This window comes from Larus michahellis, chromosome 1, assembly GCF_964199755.1.
Source record: "Larus michahellis chromosome 1, bLarMic1.1, whole genome shotgun sequence".
NCBI lineage: Eukaryota > Metazoa > Chordata > Aves > Charadriiformes > Laridae > Larus > Larus michahellis.
In genome coordinates this window covers 52,068,901-52,087,876 of record NC_133896.1, presented here as the reverse complement: position 1 = coordinate 52,087,876, position 18,976 = coordinate 52,068,901, and the positions used below count along the sequence as shown (strand labels likewise).

At 42.2% G+C, this 18,976-nt stretch overlaps 1 protein-coding gene across 6 annotated transcripts in view; it reads left to right on the top strand.

The window, feature by feature from the left end:
• The window catches only part of ANKS1B (ankyrin repeat and sterile alpha motif domain containing 1B), a 448,856-nt gene that overhangs the window by 346,314 nt on the left and 83,566 nt on the right, over positions 1-18,976 (top strand). The window contains exon 1 of one of the 6 annotated variants that reach the window (XM_074575780.1): positions 11,159-11,236. The exons of the other annotated variants lie outside the window; for them this stretch is intronic. The gene's annotated coding sequence lies outside the window, so the exon portion shown is untranslated. Of the gene's footprint in view, positions 1-11,158; positions 11,237-18,976 lie in introns of those variants that run through there. 6 annotated transcript variants of the gene reach the window in all.

Sequence of the window (18,976 nt, the reverse complement as noted above, 5' to 3'; positions counted from 1 at the left end):
CCACTCTGCCTGAAACAACATGAAAGCAACAGAATGGCTGAGGAAAACTTGTACAAAAAGAAATTTAAACCCCTTTGAGTGCTGTAGGTGAGGCTGTATTGGACTGCAAAGGTGTGGGTAGATTTCAGGCTGTTGGGCCAAAAATCTTTCAAACTGAACTGCCCAGAAATATGGATTACCAGAGAGTTACATGTTTCTGTGCCTATACTTGGAGTTTGCAGTTTGTTATGTACTCGTGACATTAATATACATACTGTTACCATTAAAAACTTGCATAAAACAGGCAAATCAAGCTAAGTTGTACACCCAGCTAAACTCCTGTTTTCTGTCTAAGTGGGGGGAGGATACTTTATCTCCTAGCTGAATTTGATAACAAAAATCTGAATTGACCTGCCTGACTTGCTTTTGGCTCCTTCCAGGCAGTCAAATCCATTTTCTAAAAACTCCACCCTCTGATCTGTCCAGATCATGTCATGTCTATCACGAATGAACGGATAGAGAATTGTGTCCCACCTTCACCTCCTGACAGATTTTTGTCTTTGGGGCCCTTTCTACGTTCCTATTGACATGTGCACCATGGAGTGATGATGTAATGCTGGAACCATATTCATAACAACTATCAGACCTTAGATTTAATTAACAGCTAATTAACATCCCTTCTGGCCTTCGTAGTTAATACTATGCCAAATTCAAGAAATAATTTGAATGGGTAATTATGAATGCTATTTAAAAATAATGAGTTGAAGCATCTACAAGACTCTACCTTGACAAAAATGTGATTGCTAAAATTGTCACTGACTAATACATATTTGGGAGGAACAGGCAGCATTTAAAATGAAAAAAGCGTATTCCCATTGTCCACAAAAGCTCATTAGAAATGTGAAAGAAATTCGTAAGCTCTCCAAAGAAAAGAATATGAAATGGAAGAGGAAAAAAAAGCCATTTCTGAGAAATCTTCTTTAATGGATGAAAATATGCAACATCCAATGCCAGTTGCCAGGGACTGGACTTTGCAGCATGCTGGGGGTGATTGTCTCCCCACAATGCGTATTACAAGATAGGGGACTAAGTGGTCGCGGTCATGCACAATTCAATGTTATAGGAATTTATATTTAATTTGTACAGCCTTGCAAAAGTTGTTATTTACAAAACCAAACGTATTCTTTCATAATCCGGCTTTTCAGACTGCTTTTCATTCACTCATGCCTATAAGTCAGCATTTCATGTTTATATTGTAAAGTTACACTAACATCCTTAATGTATCTATTTGAAGCAAAGCATTTATGAAAATGAATGGTTTGCATACATAATGGTAAATGTCTGAAGTACATAGAGGGTGGTTAAAATAGAGTGTAATTGTATACAATACAAAGGTGTATTCTCACCTTTTTGTTGCCTTTTAACAAAAGCCATCAGTTATTGTAGCTACAGGGTTGCTTGGGCTTGAGATGACCTCTAGGGGTCACCTGATACTTTCTCTTATAAAGCCCGGTGTTTATTTAATTATTTCTAAATCACACCAAGAAATAAAAGACTTCTTGAACAGTTTTTCACTTTAAGCTAGTGATGGCACAGTCTGTTTTGTATATGAACTCTTGTTTGTTCAGGTATTATACAGTCTTTCCTAATGCGTAACCTAAATTTTCCCTTCTACACGTTAAATAAGTTCCTCGGTCTTCTTTGATTAATCCAAAAAATGGCCTACTTTATGACATGCCTTTAATTATTTGTAGACAGTTCCTGTTATGTCATTTTCCTCCGGATGGCACCTGCTTAAGTCTATAATCCCACACAGATCTTGTTTCCCGAACATCTCCGTTCAGTTGCGGTCTACCCAGCTTCCTTGGCCAAAGCGCATCCTTTTAAATACTGTGTCCCTAGACAATTCTCTGATCTTTAATCACTGTCGAGTACTGCATAGCCATCTTGCTCAGTATTTGGGTTGTGCTTTTCCAGAGAGAATGAAAAATAAGAGCTGAGCCTGAAGCGAACCTTACAAACAAGGAAGAGGAAAAGGCCAATTTAAGGGGAAAATTAAGAGTGATGTTAAGAGAGGCAGCAGCCGGGGGAGTCCTGAAATTCTTTCCCCTGGTTTACTCATATCAGTCAGGTGTAACCACAGAACAGCAAGAGCTGATGTTGTTCTGGAGCCCAGGAGGGGTGTGTATATTATCGCCCTTCTTGCATTCAAGTGTTCCCAGGATGGGAGGCAGGCTCCTTAGATCATCCCCTTTGCCATAAATTGTCTTACGGTATGACATTCCAGTACCTTAATACAGAAAAATACATGTTTCTCTCTTTTTGCAGTAGTGTGGAATATTAACATAAGATCAATTTATGTTTGATCCTGGGGAGAGAATTAAAGGTCATTGTACCTTGGCTCTGCAGTTGTTATGTAGCGATCCCTTCTGACCTTAAAAGATAGGAATTTTCTGAGTCATTAATGTGGGTTTGTATTTTTACAACGTATGTTTTGTCTTTGATTGCTTCCTAAAATTTGAATAGGCTTTTCTCTTAAAATGATAAAAATAAAGATTGTTTTCATCCAGTGAATATTCTATAACTTTAAAATTTCTTTTAACTCCGATTCCTGGCAAGAAACTGAAATCACAAATTATTTAATGGAGAAAATATTCTGAAAAAAAGTTTAATTTGGACATAGCCAGATGTTTGTTTTGAATTTTCAGTCAAAACAAAACAGTAGCATTGTAGTTTATAAGCCTATTGCATTCATTTTCATGTCGGATCAGTCTTCATAGACATCTTTCATAATAGTCCATAGTCTAGTGACTTCTCTGATTTCACCATGATGCTTGTTCAGAAGGAATCTCATACTGTAGTGAAAGACAGACCTCGAGGGACTCTGCCCTTCTGGGAAAACGTAGAAATCTTAATTATAGATCCTGTGAGAAAGTCACTGATTTGGAAAGACAGTCAATGTGGGGTTTTTTTACTTGGAAAAAGAAAAAGTTATTTAAATGGAATATTATTTTTGTTTTACTTACTCAAAACACACCATTCCAGGAAGAAGTGCTTTGACTAGATTTTCCAAATGAAAATTCAGCATTTTTAGTCGAACTTGTTAATTATGAAGAAATTGCATCTATCAATAAATTAGGATATCCACATAGGCTACTTAGTAATGATACTGTGTATCTTTTGATTCTCTTTTGACTTTTTTCTATTATTCTACTTTATAATCCACCTATCAATCTGTTAATAATATATTGAAAAATTTTACATTGCAGAATCTCAGAAATAGACTATTTGTATCTAATATTTGAATAGTGACAATATGTTATGGCTGCCATTACAATATGGTAATTATTTGCAGCATGGCCTTTGACACCAATACCAATATTTAGTATTTAGATTTTTTTAAACATGCGTATGCATCTTACAGTGACATTAAATAGACATTTGAAGACATGAATTTAGTGTTCATACACATTCTGCATGCATATGTATGCATTTCTTAAGTCAAGGAAAGTTTCCTTTCTCTTCAAAGCTGATCATCTTATGGTATTTTTGGACTAACTATACTGTCCAGCACATTAATTTTCTCAACTAGCTGCCCCTCTCTAACTCTTTGTGAACCATTTATTCCTTCCTCTGTGACGTAAAATTTTTTAAAATAGTACATTTACGGGGGAAAAAAAAAAGGAACAAAACAATTTTTATTTCTTTATGCTTTCTTTTTCCAGGTGTCTCCTTACTTCAGTTCAATGCTCCATTATTGCTTCCCTTCTCCCAGTAAAAACACGCACACTAACATTCACATACATACATTCACTTCATGGGTCCCTGTTTAGTCATCTGTTTACTCGTAAGCAAGTATTCTGTTCAACAATTCTGAGGTGATATTCCACTTTATACATTTCTTAGTCAGGATTAACAATAGGTTTTCACTCTTTTTCATTGCTTTGCTTTCTGATCACACATTAGATTGTATCTGTTCACTCATCTCTTTATTTTCTTTTCTAGCTAGTCAAAGGGAGAATAATCATTGTGGTCACGAGAATAAAATGGATCTATGTACTTCTGAATTTCTTTGCTTCTTTTAAAGATTTCAAGAATCATTAACGTACTTGAAACAAGATTATACTTTATACTCATAGGGATATTCCATATAGAAAATTAAAGACCCTTCAAACTAGATTCTATAGTCTTTTAGAAACTATTTTTGTATCTTTTTTGCATCAGTTTGGGTTGCAATGTCTCCTCACTTCTGGGGTCTTTTTAGTGAAATAAACAAAACTGAAAAGCCTCCAACGTGTACTACCTCAGGAACTCCCTTGTGCCGTCTTCTGCTCTCAGATAAACTGGCTTTACAAATATTCCACGTTTATAACCACCACCACCATCAGTAATTACCCAGCTCATTTCTTGACACCTTATTCAAAGGCAGATTAAGGTGGTTGGTAGTTACCCCACTCCTTTGGCACTCGGGCACTAGCTACTTCTCAGCAAGCAAGAACCAGATGTTGCATGAGCCTGTATGAATGAGACATCTCTATTTGCCCATTCAGGTGATCTTCAGATATTAAATCTCTTCTTTGATGTTTAATTTCTTTATATGCCCGTGAGGTTGTCCTGGAAAAAAAAGAGCATCATCTGTGTTTGCCAGTGAGAATTCCTCCCCAGACCCCAGCACACCGCAGCACTAGCCCCTGCAGAGACTCCAGCGGTTTCAGATGGTAGCCCCAGTTATCTCCGTGGGTATGGGTCCCACGATGACTGCATGCCCGCACAACTTTATTTGGACTTGCTATTTTCAAAGAGTCTGTACAGCCCAAACTTGTCAGCTTCTTTGGACTTCTCTCCAACATGGGACAATTTTAAGAATAAAAATCAAAATTAATTCTGCATTATTCTGAAACATAGGCACTTGAGCTTCTGAGATTAGACTTAAAAGAATTGTATAAAGACAACTCTGGTTTTAGTATAATAGCTAGATTTCTTTCTAGTTCTTAAGTTTTCTCCTCTAGGATATCTAAGTTATCAGAAGTGTTTGTCCTATACAGCAAGATCCCATCCTCTGAGTGCTGACCCAGAGCTGAAAATAAAGCCAGCTTGCAGGACTGGCGGTAAATTCCCCGTGAGACTTCCCTGCTTAAAACAGCGTTCTGTTAACTTTCTGTGTTCAAAAGATGACAGCTTCCTTTCTCTTCTCCACTTTAAACTTAAGTCCCTGCTTCTTACCCAAGCCAACACAAGTTCTTCCTCTATTTTCAGTTAGTGTATTCCTTTTTTCTTGATTTGTTACAGCGCTGTTGGAAGTGTTACGGTCTCTGTCGAGTTAGATATCATGAGAATTATGTACGTATATTTTACCAGGTGCATAGTCTTCATTGCATGCTTAACTTTCTTTAAGGAGCATGCATAGCACATAACTCAAATAACAGACATCTGTGACTCCTGGTTGCAGCTCTCCCTCTCCCCTGCGTCCCTTCACCTGTACACTCACCCTCAGCCATCTACAGGGTCTTTGGGCATCTCATTTTGACAAGTATAATTTACTAGTAAACCTTTCTAATACATTTTTTGTTTATCTGTTGGATTCACAATACGATTTTGCTTCCTCAGCATACATACTTAAACAATTATTTTACCTCAATATCTGAATGGTATTATGTTTATGTGTACTTATAATAACCTATGGTATGGACTCAATCTGCTCAGTCCCTATTCAGGAAATTCCGAATCAATGTATTTGGCTCTGGGAAAGGATTGTGAAAGCAGTCCTGTTAAATATTTTGAATTGTTTTATCTTGCTTTTTATTAAAGATCACTTCCCTACTTGCAAACAAGAATTAATTCTATCTTGCTCTGGCTTTCTAGATCCCTTGATAGAGTATCAACCAGTAAGGGTACGGATATCAGCAAAGCAGTTCAAATTAGCAAACACTAATCTCTAACAAAGAGTCAAGTGATTATAACACAGCTTTTCAGCTCTGTTGAAAGACAAAAAAAAAAAAGTAGCACAAACTTTTGGGGAAATTATTTGAACAATCAGGATATAATATTTTTAAATTTTACTAAAAAGAAGCTCCTTCAACTTGTTTTCAGAAATAAACTTTATTGCTTAAGGACAATAATTTTTTACAACTAAAAATTCCCAGTATGAAGCTAACTAAGTGCTTATTAACAATGAATTTTAAGTAGAAAACAAACTTCCTCCCTTTGTTCCAACAGATTTCGTTTTCCCTGAAAATATGTGTAACATAGTTTGTCAGTAGGAAAAATAACTGCTAGGGGCCCTTTTGTCTATTTTGACTTGTTCATCGAAGAACAGTGTGGTGATACTTACTCATGGTTTGAGCCTGGGAAATCTAGGATGTAATTAACTCTATGGATGTGATAACTGGTTTCTTTATTTAAAATGGTCTTTTTTTGCTATAGATTAAGACGTTTCTTTTCCAGAAATAATCTAACCTTCTGGCGTCTGGAATCTCATTTGTATAAGCCATTTCTGTTACTTTCTCATGGAGGTGACTCAGCTCTAGAGTCTGTGGTCATGAATGTTTCTGCCTCCCAAGTGGTTTCCACAATAATGAGAAATGCCACAAAGTACCTGATTTTAAGGAACATATGGATACATGTATAGGAAACCTGATCCAGTCCTAGCCATTCTCTAGGAATGGAGACTTCCTCATCTTACTACCCTACTGGTCAGATTATTTTTTTTTTTTGGTTCAGACAAATAGTATAATGGTAGTCTTTTCTCATGGGGCTAGTTAACAACTAACCCTGCTCATATGAAATTACCAAACACACCCTAGTTGAATCACTGTTGCTCAGCCCAAGCCACTGCCAGGTTAGGAGAATCACATGGTGTCTGCTGTTCCCCAGCTTCTAGAATTTAGGAGCTTCCCTCTCGCATCACATCAGCTAAGAGAACCAGGTCCACAAATCCACCGCAATGGATGAAGCTTGCAGGAATCTATAATGGCAACCAAAAAATTCTAAAGCCATTCACAAGAGCAGACAATTTGACAGTATTGTCCCATTGCTGTAAAAGAGAAAGCAAGCTGCCTAATTCTTTGTAAGAAGAATCGTGGCCATCAGAGCAGCTCCTTATTGTGAACTACAGATCTACAGATAAATTAAGTGTTGGACTAAGCTCTGGTCACTGTGTTCGGCCCATCAGCATACTTTGCTGATCAGTTCAATGAAAAGCACAGGGAATTTTTAGGAAAGGAAAATTCTATTTCTGATCTACGTACTTAAGATTTTGGAGCTTTGAAAAATACTTGCTAAAATTCATTAAATGGATCCTTGTCCCTTCTAGCTAGATCCCCAGTACTAAAATAAGTGGTTAATCCGCCTTCAGGAACAGACATTCCCCACACTTATTGAAACACACAGGGGCCCACACAGCCCTCCAACCAGAGGTGCAGCCTGTCAGCAGTCCCCACTTCTCACACCCCATTGCTGCCCAACCTGTGACTTCCACAAGAAGGCTAACTGACGAAATGCCCCTTCATGGCCATGAGGGAGGCAAAATTTTTTCTCTTTATAGTAACAGATCTCCCTGACAGAACAGACTGCGAAGCATCCTAACGTACATCCCTGCTATGACAGAGGTGAATGGTCCAGCGCTTCATTCATTTTTTATCTTTACGTATCCGCTCCTGTCAGGAGACAGGGCAGCCAACCTTCTCTTCCATTCCAAAACAAGAGCAGGGTGAGAGCATCAGGTACAACTGTCTCAGCTGACGACAGCGTGCAGGTGCCGATGTCTCACTCACCGCTGACACAGCCACGACGCCCACTCAGCTACAGGCGGTCAGAGCTTAGAGAAAGAGCTGCTGGCTGGAAAGGCAAGATGAAGGTGAGCGTGACTGAATGGGAGATGTACCTCGTGCTGAAATCATGCAGATCTTCCCTGTCAAAACAGTACAACAGTCTGGGTTCACGTTTGCCTCCTCACCGAGCTTCCAAATTTCAAAAAATGCCCTTTTCTTTCACCGTCTTGCTAGAAAGCTTCATCCTTTCCTAGGTCTTGCTAGTTGTTACACGCTTGCTTCCTTCATGCAGAGCTGCTCCAGTCTGCAATATGTTACAATCAATGGGAGTAATGAAGTTTATGGCAGGTATAGAAACCGGCTGGCACTTCTACCACGCTCTGCCATCATCTCATCGGGCTCACGCCGACGCCCTTAACTTGTTCCTCCTCTGGCTTAGCAATTCCATTAAAGTATTGCTCCTAACTCGGAAAGCTGTTAATGGATCACATCCCACCTATCCTAAAGATCTGATTTCAATTTACGAATGCAGATTGCAAAATCCCGGACAAAGTGATTTGGAACTGTGTAGAAAGTCTTCTTAGCTGAAGGGCTAGAAATGTGGAGATCGAAGGTATTGTAAAACTGTAGACAAATCCATAACCATCATTAGACGTTTTAAGGAAACACTGCCAAAATGTCTGCTTTGAAAAGATCTGTTCATATCAGAAGAAAAACGACAGCTTAGATGTAATATTTTATACTGCATTAACATGTTTCGAAAAGATGCGAAAGAAATGTTTTGAAATGGTCATTTTCATATTTACAGTCTAAATCTTTGGAATTCTATTCAGGAAACGCTGCAAAATGTTTATGTTTTCTCAGGATGAAACTAAACTTTTGTATTCTGTTCAGTCCTTCTCCATATGGGCTACATCAAATCTATATAAACACCAGACTGCGTCTATAAGATGTTATTGAAAAGCTGGAGCTGTAGGAAGAAGCAGGGAGTATTCGGTTCAAATCAAAGCAACCATCCAAACCTCATCCTAAAATGTGCTTTTGAATTAACGCTTAGGGTTCCCCGACATTAATTTGGCAGAACTAATTAACTAAAATCAGTTGTGATGTAGAAAACTATCTTTATGTAGCTTGCTACTTCCAGCATTCCTTTCAACTCTTAAATAATCAGCGGTGGCTCTTAGTGATTCACAGGAAAACTTACTCCGCTGCCTTTACTCGCACTCGTACCACCCCGTTCAACCACTGGGGCTGAGTTGAGTCCGTGCAGCCGACCCGTTGCACGTCGCTGGGCTCGGTGACACTGTGCACGTCCCCTGCAGTGCTGGCTGGAGAAAAGGGGTGTTACCAACCCCCTTTATAACCAAGCCAACCGTTTATTACTGTGATCGGTTACTTCTTGAAAGGTCTGCTTTCGAAAAGATGCAGCTTAGCACTAGTTTAAGACCTAATTAAAGCTCTGAGGGACGTACACTCAAAAGAGCCTCAAATAGGATTTATTCTGGCGCACAAAGCCATCTATGCTTCAAGTTCTATATAAGCGCGTGCAGTAGGACATGCCAAACAAAAGGGCTAGGGAATTAGGTTTCTACCATTAGTCAATGTGAGGCCTTCGAGAAATTTAGACTGCGGACTTGTATGTGCGCTTGGAAAGTTTGCCTCGCCAGTGTACCGGGTCTGCAACTTCTACTTTTATTCGTCTGTGTTCTTCCTCTTGCAGAGGCTGAAAATCACCGTGCATTTCATCACTGTGAATTGGCCGTGTAAAACCGTGCCCAGAGGGTGACACTCTTAATTTTTCTTTCCCCTTTTTTTATTAAGCCTTTTATTCTGCAGAAGATGGAAAAGCTGGTTCTCCTTGGGGCTTGGTAGCTCCAAAGGCAGAACCAGGGGGCCCGGAGCACCTCACCGGCCGGTGTCGTGGATAGGTCTGCTGGGAGCAGGCCAGAGAGACGCATCCTGCCTTAAAAACCGTACACTCCCCATCACTCTACCTGCTGTAAGAGAGTAAAAAAATCTTTGACTTGGTAAAAAATGTTTCTTCTAGCCTCCGCTGGCTGAGCTTGTCAGATAATGTGCTCAGCCATCAAGTGTATAACTTCCTCGGGGAAGCGGAGTGAGAGATAAGAGCCGCCGTGGGGGACCGAAAGTGCAACTCTGTCCTCTGACATTTTGTAAAGTTAAATTACAGGGGCGTTATCTTTTGTATTTTATTTCCCTTATTAGACAGCACGGGTGCTGCTTAATGGGATGCGGTTACTGAAGTAAACAATCCCGTGGGATGCTTATTTGCTCGTATTAACGCAGGAATTCAAGCTCTGCTAAGATTTATTTAGACACTAGTGTTAAAAAAAAAAAAAAAAGAAAGAAAAGTGGTTCTGCCGAGGGAGCCAGGGAAGGTGTTCGCCAGCTGCCAGCGGGGACAGAGTTTCGCTGGCGGCTCCCACGGCCCCCCGAGACGCCCCGGCCACCCCGCACGGCGGCCCCCGCCAGGCCCGGGGGGGAGGGGGGCAAACTGCGCCCTGCGGGAGCGCCCCCCCCCACACCCCTCCCGCCGCGCTGCCTGCGCGGGTGGGCGCGGAGGAGAGGCCGGGCCCGTATCCCCACATCCCCATATCCATAGTAACAGCGGGGGCAGGGGGGAGGCGCCGCGGCAGCTCCCCGCCCGCCGCAGCGCCGGCACCGCACCGAGCCGCGGTGAGCGCGCGCGCGCGCGCGCCCCCGCTCCGCGCTTCCCCTCCCCCCCCTCGCCGGGCAGCGCGGCCGCGCGCGCGCTCCCGCGGAAGGGGGAGGTGGAGGGGGGGGGCGGCGGCGGGGGCGCGCTTGGTGGCGGCTGGACGGGGAGGGCGGCGGGGGCTCCGGTGTGCGCGGCTCCGCGGCGCTCTCCCTGCCTGACTCACCGCGGGGCGCGGGGAAGATGCTCAGCGCGGAGGGGTAGCGGCTGCGGAGCAGACGTCGGGGCTCCCCCCCCCCCCGCACCCCCCCTCTCGCACCCTCTTCCCCTCCCTCCCCGCCCCCGCCGGGCTCGGCAGCTCAGCCCGCCGCCGCCGCCGCTCCTAGGTGAGACCGGGGGGCAGGGGAGGGCTGGGCGAGCCCTGGGCGCGCACGGGGGGCCGGGCACGGGGCCACCGGGCGCCGCCCCCACCCCGCCGTGCAGCCCGGAGCGGGGGGGCGGGGGACGGGGACAGGGCTCGGGCCCCCCGCCCCGGGGAGGGGAAGCGCCGATAGCGGACCCCGGGGAGGGCGGGCGGGCGGGCGGGAGCCGGCGGCGCCTGCGGTTGCCGCTTTCGCAGGATTATGTCAGCCCTCGCCTCGCCGGTGCTCCCTCCGCCGGCGCTGGGGCGGGCGGCGGCGGCGGCTCCCGCCCGGCGGCGCTGCGGGGCGCCGCGCTTCCCGGGGCGGGCGGGGGTCGGCGGGGAGGCGGCGGAGCGGTGGGCAGCGGGGCGGACGGAGTTTCAGCCGCCTGACGGAGCCGGTGCTCTCGGCCGGTGAGTTTTCACCGGGCCGGCTTGGTCGTGGGGTAGCGGGAGGCGGGGGAGGAAGGAAGGCGCCCCGGGCATCCCCGCCTGCCCGGCCCGGCGTGCTCGCCGCTCTGCGTTTGCGAGCGGTGATGAATTTCGGGGATGGGGGGGGAAAGTGGGGATCCGCGGCGTGTGCTGCGGGCGGGGGAGAGGCGGCTCGGCGCGCAGGGGCTGCGGCCGCTGGTTGCGGGGGGGCGGGGGGCAGTGTCAGCGCTCGCCCGGCGAACCCTCCGTTTGCTTCGGTCTCTGAACTTGGCCGCGATGCGTGTGCCCTGGTCTAAAACTTGTCGAGCGAGGTCTGGGCTTCAAGGCACCGCTGTTTGTCCTTTCGGTTATTTAAGGAACGCCGGTTGAGCCGAGTGCTACGGTTGTTTAAAAAAGAAAAAAAAGAAAAAAAAAAAAAAGGGATGAAAAGCAGAAGTGTGTATAGAGATCAGAATGATGGTTTATGCTTCGGTTTCTCCGAAAAAGGCTCATGTTTGAAAAATGCATCTTAACGCACGGTTATTTTACCCTATGGCGGGAAGGCTGTGCTGGTATCGGGCGAGAAAAAAAAAATGATACCTGAGAATTTCGTTTGGAACTCGATTTGCTGCACACGTGCGGTAATGCTTTTTCCGGAGGATTTTTAGCATGTGGACTGATGGATGTTGCCATGTGCCTTGCAAAATTCTTTCTCTTCTGTGAGCAGTGGCGATGTATGCCCACATGCACGAAATCAAGGTGTGCTCCGTACCATTCTTGTCAGCAACGGCACTAATGGGGAAAACTAGTGTCCATCTGTAGCAGGATGACTGATATAACTGGTATCGGAATGGTTTCTTAAAGAACATTTTAACTTACTCCGCTAATGAGGCACAAACTAGTGTTAAAGTAGACCCTGACATAACGGATAGTAACTTCTCATTTGAATGCGCATTAAAAGCCAATTTGTGTCATCTTCTGTATGTGCCAAAATACAAAATATAATAACATGCTAAAAAAAAACCTCAGTGGAAGGTTGTGGCGTGATAATGGGGACATTTTTTCCTGGATAAATATGAATACAAATTGTAAGCGTTCATGTAAAGTTGATACTTGTTTGCCAAGTACAAAACCTTGATCCTACCGTGTTTAATTGCCATAACGAGTTAAAGCTCCGTTCTGATGGCATCCTAAAAATTGCAGCGATACTCTGAAAAGGATGGAGAGTGATTTTAACTGATGAATTTTGGTCTGGCGACATTTGTTCACTAAGACATCTATTCTTTTTTGATACATCTACGTAACTCATACAAGCTGTGGTTGGTGTGGTTGCTCCCAGACTCTCTTAACCTTACACACCTGACAAGTTCCATTTCAAGAATTTGTGCAAATGGTTGACAGATGAGAATTGCAAGAACTCACTGATGTATTCAAAGTAAGCTCTGCTTTCTGTGATATTGGTGAGCTCCTTAATATTTTTTTTTTTTCCAGAGAAAGGAGATGCGATAGTCAGGAAGAGATAACTTTATCCAGTAAGAAGGCAAATTAAAATATACTATACGTATTCATTCTACTTAGAAGGTATTTAAATGCAGTACCCCAAAACTAATTCGGAAAGCTGAGGGCCTGATGCTTTTTCTCTTAGCATTTTTCTTGGAGGGGGGGATGACACCTCTAACTGGAAGTGGGCACGCGGAGTTAAAAAGGGAGGGTAGGGGATGTGAAAATTAGGAACAGAGCTGTCAGTGAAGCTGCCATCAAAGAAGGCTGCACTGAACTGAGAAACTAAAGCAGATCGGCTCTAGGTAAGACTTTTGCTACTGAGGAACTTGAGGAGGAAGCTGTGACCAGGTCAGTTGTGATTTGACTTACATTCGAAGAACAAGACATTTTAATGTCCAAGGAATCATAATTCCGTGTTGGAAATGCTCATTTTAATTTATTTCCATCAATTAGGAGGATGCAGATTTTGCTTTGGTTTAACGTTGAATAACTGGCATTTTGGTAAGGATCTTGGAATTTATTTGTTAAATGTTAGTGGTAGGCATTATGAATAATAGTCTTCACAAATAGTAAAATTCCACCTTGCTTTGAGCAGACTGAGAAACTGCCAACCCTTGGACTTCATCTCTTTTGGCTCTTGGTCCTGAGAGACCTGCTCAGCGTGCAGACTGGAAGTTAAAGCAGAGATGGGAGCGAAGGTTATCATTCTGGGTCCAATCTTATTCATTTGCCAGATACCAAGCGTGACTGTATTACATTTACAAGACCTAATGATCCTATTATCGCAATGCTTTGCGTATTAAATGTTGAAAATTTATATTAGTCTTTCAAATCAACAATCGTTGTGATGAACTGGCCAGTTTTTACTCGTGAGAGATGTGATTTGGGATTGTTTTCACATTTGGGAACATGTTCGTTTATACTAGTTCACATTTTCAATGTTGTCTTCACAGTTATATGAGCTACAAGCTTATTTTTAAGAAATCACAGTCAAATTCTGGAGAATAACACCTTCAGAAAATTGTACCAGCCTGGCACTCTTCACAATCCAATGTAATTTTTCTCTTTGTGTAGGCAATAACAGAGGGCTGCTTGTACTTGATCTTTTAGTCCATGTGCCAACTATGCCAGCTTGTCTACAAGACAGTAGTCTTGGTTCCAAGTATCAAAGGGTTATGCTTTAGATAAACCTGGCTTTGACAAAGTAATCAAGCTAGTGAAAGCGTTTCCTTGTCATAGTTTGATTGCTGTCTCTATCCATAGTCTTTCTGGGTTTTTTTGCCTTTAAGGAGAAAAGCTTTGATATGTGATAATTTCAGTAGAATGTTTTAGCGTGTTAAATTGAGTGTTTCAAGCACTGAGATTCAAAGATGCAGGTCTTCACGTGCCTTATTCCCGACAGTTTAGCTCTATATGTTATTAGTCTGCTCCCTCGTTTGAATTGCACTCAGAGATAGTCTTGGTTTACGGATTGCATGTAAAGACAGTGGGGCGTTTTTGGGTGATTTTCAGTGGTCAAATTGCTTTTGACATGGAGTTATATACTGCTCAGTAGTCTAAGAGAAGAGGAGGAGATGCTTGATGCTGGGGGGTTTTTGCTGCCTTTCTGTTTAGGTACTTTGGAGCAATAGAATTTTTCTAAAGGTCTTCCAGTCAACTAGGAAACATTTCTTCCTCTCTCCGAAGATCCTTCATTTTAAAAACCCTCACATTTGGGCTGGATTCACTCTCAGAAGCTTGAGCATAGTGTTAAAGGAAGGATCTTGTTGACACTGTCACGCCCCCCAAATGAATTTCTCTGAAGTGAATTATCTTGCAACACTGCAAATGGAATTTGTGCCCAACTTCATGTTAGCTGCAGATAGAAATCATTATGTCTAGCATAAGGGAGTGATGATACTAGTGTTGAACAAACCTTAACCAAAGGAAAATCATCAGAGAGATAGCCTTTCCTTCCTTGGTAAAAGAATAGTGATTCTGGGTTGAGAAGTGCTGGCAGGCCTTCTGGAGACAGGCTCCTTGGATCACAGAGTGAAACTGCTGTGGAAATGTTCAAGCACAAAGGAGAAAATCCAGGACCATCTCTGGTCTTCCTCCATTCCTTACTTATTGCCTTCAGCCTCCTACTAGTGGGACATTTCTAAGTCAAATTGACTGAGGAACGTCTTGGAGAGTTTTTCAATGCCTTTCTTAAAGACAGATGATATTTGCATAGTCCTTGCTTGGCCCATTCCTGTGGGGTTGGATGGAGGAGTCACGAGAACATACAGGCTGCTGTGCTATCAGTGTAATGGTGATACCCAGCATTTGTCTATGGCTTGTCAAATCCCAATATATCTCTGCACTGAGAACTGGGATTGGGTTAAAGTCAAATGGCTGAAACAGAGCTTCATCAAGGGAAGAGGTGATGAGCAAGGGCAGTGTATCTGAGGATCTTCTAAAGTCTCTGGCCGTTCTGTCACTTGAGAGCACTTTGTCAACATTTTAAAGGGATCTTCAACACTGAGACGTATTCCCTCTGCGGATGGTTAAGATTTGTACTTTTTTTTTCCCCTTGTAGGTATTCATACCTTGACTTGTTTCCAGGACTTGTATGGTCCCTCGCTGAACTACCAAAAGGAAGGGCAGTTTTCCTTTGGAAAAAGCAATTGGAAATTCCAGCTGATCCAGAACTAAGTAATTGTAACCATCCTATTTTTTCTAAATGTACCACACATTCTATATGCTTATAAGCAGTGCCCCAAAATAATTGTCTGTTGGGGAAAAAAGTCCTTAGGAAGCTTGAGATGGCAGTTCTTTCTCCCAGGCCTTTGCCTTTGGAGTTTGCTCTTTCTAGAAATGTGAAAAAAAGGAAAGATACAACTCTTCACTTATGTTTTTCCTGCTTTTTGATGCAGGAAATCCAAGGTGATTTGTATGAGGTTTGTTAAATGTAATTGGTTTGTTCGTTCTGTCCCTGATTCCTGCAGTCAGCAAACATCCAAAGAGTTTTTTCACAACAGAAGAAAATAGAATATTTTAAGTTCTGATGCTGTAAAAAGGGTAAATTTAATAGTAGCTGCAGTAATAGCAGATGAAGTCAGCTGGGAGATTTGCCTGTTTGACAGCAGAGTTTAGCCCATTGTTTAATTTCTGAAGTACTTTTTTCCGGAAAGGACTTCTGTACAGCGCAGAATAACCATTTAGGTTTTTCAATACATTTAACCATGGTGAAACATGAAGGTGGTAAACACTTGTTTTGCTTGCCTGTCTCTGGATGATCATGTAAACTTTTCATTTAGTTGACTGGTCCTCCAGACTGCAGGGTGGACTCAGACCTTCAGCGCTTCTGGGTGTTTGCATGTATGCTACCTTAGCTTTTGCAAAGATGTCAGTGAGAATATATGTCTCTTTTACCAAGGGTATACTGAAGATAATTTCTTTCTCCTTCGTGTATGTGTTAGTGAAGAACACTATTACACGTCTCTCTTTATTTCTAAGCATTGCGAATGGCGGTAAAAGCCACTGCTAAATTGGTAACCACAAAAGTGGTTGGATGTAATTATTCCTAACATAGGAAAATGCAAAGTCAATTCCAGTTTTCATCAAGATTTATTAGATAATCCTAAAATGTGTGTATAGGTATGTGTCTATATGTTTATAATAGGAATAACTTTAATTATAAAAGTTTTACTGCTGTAATGCACAGTCATCTGACTGGTTTTACGCTTCATCTTCTCCTGTTGAAACTGATATTAAAGTTCTCATAATTTTAAATAGATTCATGAAAGGTGCTTGTAGAAATAATTAGCAGCTTCTTAATGTTTTATAATGTCCTGGATAATGTCACTTATTGCATAAATAAACATGCTGGGAAATGTCAGTTTGCAAATAGTTAACACACTTAAAATTTAAGATACCTGAAAACTGTCTAATTATCTCCTTCAGGATCCTGTAATCAAAGAGCTTTTATACCATTGTCATGCTTTGCTAATGCTTTTATTTTTCAGGTATGTTTTCAGAGGTAATTCTAAAATCTAGGAAAAGTGTTACTTTGGTAATAATGCAGTCACCTGGAAAGCTCATTATTAATGAGTACCCAATTGGTTTGTGGAGCACCTGCATTATTATATGATAAAAATACATAGAACTTCAATGCTCTGTACTAATATTTATAAACCACCACAGAGGTAAGTGGATATTCCAATGAATTGTCACGCAGAAAAATACTCGAGCAAAACCTAAGGGGAGTATTGTATGACTCATTTGTCTTTTTACTGAAGCCATTACAAAACTGAATGCAAGTTATTATTTTTCTTTAAAATCAGAATGTGGTGGTGTTCCTACTCTTAGCATGAGCAAGAAACAAGAATTCAAGGATTTTCATAGACCTTCGTGAGTACTTCTCAGTCCTAATCCATGTTATGCCCAGCTCGGGTATCTTGGAAGCAAAGATTGGCTCTACAGGAGGCACATTTTATAAAAAGATTTCCAAAACTCATCTTTATTTAAAAGCTCATGGTAAAAGTATTAAGTTTAACAGGTGTTCACAGGCTTAAAAATCTATTGCACTAATACTTTACTGGGGGTTTCCCCACTGCTTAGTAATTTAATTAATTGACTGTCCGTGTGAGTTTTATACACTTGTGCAAAATGGCAATAAATCTTTAATATTGTCTGAAGACCACAAAGTTGCACTTCCTTAAACATGAAAATATGGGAAGAGCACTAAATGCTATGACTATCTTTTTCTGCTTGGATTCTATTGATTCTCATTTTTGTTGTTTGAAAGGGCATCTTTATGACCTGTGTGAGAGATTGACAGGCCCTTTGCCTTAGCACAAGCACTTCCAAACCTCTGCCTGCACCCAACCATCTCTGCACACCACCAAAGAGCTCCAAACTTCTCCTTTGAATACTTTGTGTATGTGTTAGTTACCCTCGCAGCAGAGTCATAAGAAGTATTTGTTTAGTGCTGTCCCCATCGTGTTCATTTTGTAAGCATCCACCAGCCAGCGCAGGATAATTTTGGGGATTGACCTGAATGAAATATGCCTTTTCCACCTCTGGCACTTGGCTGTGCCCATTCCTGCTCCCTCTCCAAGGCTCGCTGTCACCAGTTTTGTTCTTTACAGAGCTGTCTGGGACTAAGCGGTGGCTCTGCAGTGATGATACGCACAAGGGAGCATAGGGCAGGAGAAGAAAGTATCACGTACCCCGAGGGGTTGCACTCGGAGACTTGGAATAAGGCTTTCATCTGGTGTAAATTGTCATAGCGCTATTGATTCCATTGGCTGCACGGGCTGAAGATCGTGTCCCACGTACTTTGTCAGGAGTAATATTCTTGGATACTAGGAAGGAGGACAAGGAATAGAGCATGCCCAGCTGTAACTACAGTGAGGCAGTATTCAGGCAGCTCCTGACATGTCTTTCTGAAGGTAGTAAGTATCCCCCTATTGCCATCACTATCGTGAGAGCCCTAACGCTGATAGAAGCCCTGTGGGCTCTTGCTAAGATGCCATCTTTTAATGTGATTTTATTTACTTCTTGATTCATTTGCATTGACTGATTAATTGGCTCAAACTTCTGAGAAAATGAAGTGTTGAACAGGAAAGCTCAAGACCAACGTTTTCCATCTCGGTGGCCTAAAAATTAGGCTCTAAACTTTATGATTCAATACGTGGCTTTCAAAGGGAAAGGTGCCTTTAGAGGAAGCATTAGCATGTTTGATATGCTCTGTAAATGCCCAGTTGTGGAAATAGGAAGCTAATGTTAGGCAGTCCTAGTATGGAAGGCTTGGCTATAGAATGTTAAGTTTCCCTTTGAACTATATTTCGTTTAAATATGAAATACAGCTCTACTATATATACAAGCAAGTGACCTTCCTAGGTCGAAAACTTTGTTGAAATCCTTTGGCCTTGATATTTAAGGATAGTACTGCAGGACTATACTTCTGTAATAAGAGTATTGGTAATGTTCATGAAAAAATAAATGTAATTTAAAACATAAGCTAAAGAGCAAGTCATATCCCCAAAACAGCAATTTTTCCCTTTTAAATAGTTGACACTATCGAGATTGTATTTTCTTTGTTATTATGTATACCAAAGACCGCTCTAGGCAACAGAAAGTTGGGAAGCTTCTTTATTTTTGAACAAACAGTTTCGTAATTATTTTTAGAAATAAAGAAAAGCTACCACTTACTTCTGCTGGCTCTTGGGGTGGTGCAGCGCTGTACAGGTGTGGTACCTGAGGACTTGGTAA